Source organism: Lissotriton helveticus, chromosome 7, assembly GCF_964261635.1.
Source record: "Lissotriton helveticus chromosome 7, aLisHel1.1, whole genome shotgun sequence".
In the NCBI taxonomy this organism is placed as follows: Eukaryota; Metazoa; Chordata; class Amphibia; order Caudata; family Salamandridae; genus Lissotriton; species Lissotriton helveticus.
Window position 1 is genome coordinate 1543384189 of NC_136068.1, and position 2162 is coordinate 1543386350.

At 65.1% G+C, this 2162-nt stretch overlaps 2 pseudogenes; both read right to left on the reverse strand.

The window, feature by feature from the left end:
* LOC144771017 (28S ribosomal RNA) overlaps positions 1-1289 on the reverse strand; it is a 4331-nt pseudogene extending 3042 nt beyond the window's left edge.
* A 453-nt stretch (positions 1290-1742) lies between these two features.
* On the reverse strand, positions 1743-1868 carry LOC144771185 (5.8S ribosomal RNA; annotated as a pseudogene).
* Between the last annotated feature and the right edge of the window lie 294 nt (positions 1869-2162).

The window sequence follows — 2162 nt, forward strand, 5'->3', positions numbered from 1 at the left end:
GACCTCTAATCATTCGCTTTACCAGATAAAACTGGGGGTTCCGAGCGCTAGCTATCCTGAGGGAAACTTCAGAGGGAACCAGCTACTAGAAGGTTCGATTAGTCTTTCCCCCCTATACCCATCTGGACCGCTACGGACCTCCACCAGAGTTTCCTCTGGCTTCGCCCTGCCCAGGCATAGTTCACCATCTTTCGGGTCCTATCACGCACGATCATGCTCCACCTCCCCGACAGAGTGGGCGAGACGGGCCGGTGGTGCACCCGCCACTGGAAGCGCAGTGGGATCCCACCTCAGACGGCGCACGCCGGCCCTCACCTTCATTGCGCCACAGGGTTTCGCTCGGCCCTCCGACTCGCGCACGTGTTAGACTCCTTGGTTTGTGTTTCAAGACGGGTCGGGTGGGTAACCGACATCGCTGCAGACCCCTGGTGCCCGGCGTGGGCCTCCGCGCCCGGCGGCGCACCGCAGTCGGAGTGCACTGAGAACAGTCCGCCCCAGTCGACAGTCCCGCCGGGAACAGGGGGCCCCGTTCCCCCCCCCAAGTCAACCGCCCGGCGCGCCCCGAGGTGTGGCCGGGGACGGGTGCCCGGGGGAGGGCGCGGAGGGGGTCAAATCTCCCTCGGCCCCACGGACACGGCGAAGCTGCTGCCAGGGGGGCTGTAACACCGTCTGCCAGAGCAGAGGGCCACCTGCCACCCCGAAGCCTTCCCAGCCAACCCAGAGCTGGTCGTGGCGCACCGCCGTGAAGGAAATGCGCCCTGCGGGGGCCGGGTAGGGCCCGGGCCCGGTCCCACGGAGGGGATACAGAATTCCTGGGCCACCGACCTTCCCACCATGTTGAATCCTCCAGGCGGACTGCACGGACCCCACCCGTTTACCTCTTGACGGTTTCACGCCCTCTTGAACTCTCTCTTCAAAGTTCTTTTCAACTTTCCCTTACGGTACTTGTTGGCTATCGGTCTCGCGCCCGTATTTAGCCTTAGATGGAGTTTACCACCTGCTTTGGGCTGCATTCCCAAGCAACCCGACTCCGAGAAGACTCAATCCCGGCGCGCCGGGGGCCGCTACCGGCCTAACACCGTCCGCGGGGTGAGCCTTGATCAGAAGGACTTGGGCCCCCTGAGCGATGCCGGGGAGTCGGTCTTCTGTACGGCACATTTCCCGCGCCCGCCGCAGATTTGGCGCTGGGCTCTTCACTCGCCGTTACTGGGGGAATCCTGGTTAGTTTCTTTTCCTCCGCTTAGTAATATGCTTAAATTCAGCGGGTCGACACGTCTGATCTGAGGTCGTAGTCGGAAGAATGACGCCGGAGCGTCAAAGGGGGTTGCCGGGGAAGGCCGGGCCCCCCTGCCAGAGCAGGTGGGGAGCCCGGCATCCAGGCAGCGTGCGCCCTCTTTCCCCGGATTGCATCCAGAAGGGTTTTGCCCTCCCCGGGTAGCCGGAGCAGAGGTGGGCACCCGAGGCGCGTGCGTGCGGGCAGCCGGTGGGACACCACAGACAGCCTCACGCAGCATGCAGCTAGGGTGCCCCGGGATGGGTGCCGGAGCGGTCCGGTCACCGGGCCCCTTTCTCGGGAGCCAGGCGTGCCGGCGGCGTACCTCCGCGGCAGGACTCGGCGAGGGACCCTGCCACGGGCGATCGGGGGGGGTCTGACCTTGTGGGGGGACAAAGGGGAAGCAGAGCTCACCCTGCGATGGCCCCAGCTGAATCGCGGGGAAGCCCCGGGGCGATTGACGATTGAGCGACCCTCAGACAGGCGTAGCCCTGGAAGGAGGCCGCAAGGTGCGTTCGAAGTGTCGATGATCAATGTGTCCTGCAATTCACACTAATTCTCGACGGGCGAGCCGAATGATCCACCGCCAAGAGTCACAGGCAACTTTTTGAAAACGTTCCCCCACCTGCGGGCGCAGGAGAGGCGGGAGGAAGGCGACGCCGTCTGTCCGCCACCCGCACGGCGAGACGGCCCGGGCGCCCCGGTTCAAGGCTTCCCCTCTGGGAGTCAGACTGCACCATTGGGAGAAAAAAAACATTGCCAGGCGCTCGGCCCGGGAGTCCCCCCCACCCGCCCGCGGGAGCGGAAGGGGGCTCCCGGTGCGACGGGAGCAAGCAGCCCCACGGCCGCTAGTCCCTCCCGGGAGGGACCGCGTGAGTCTTTTGAACCC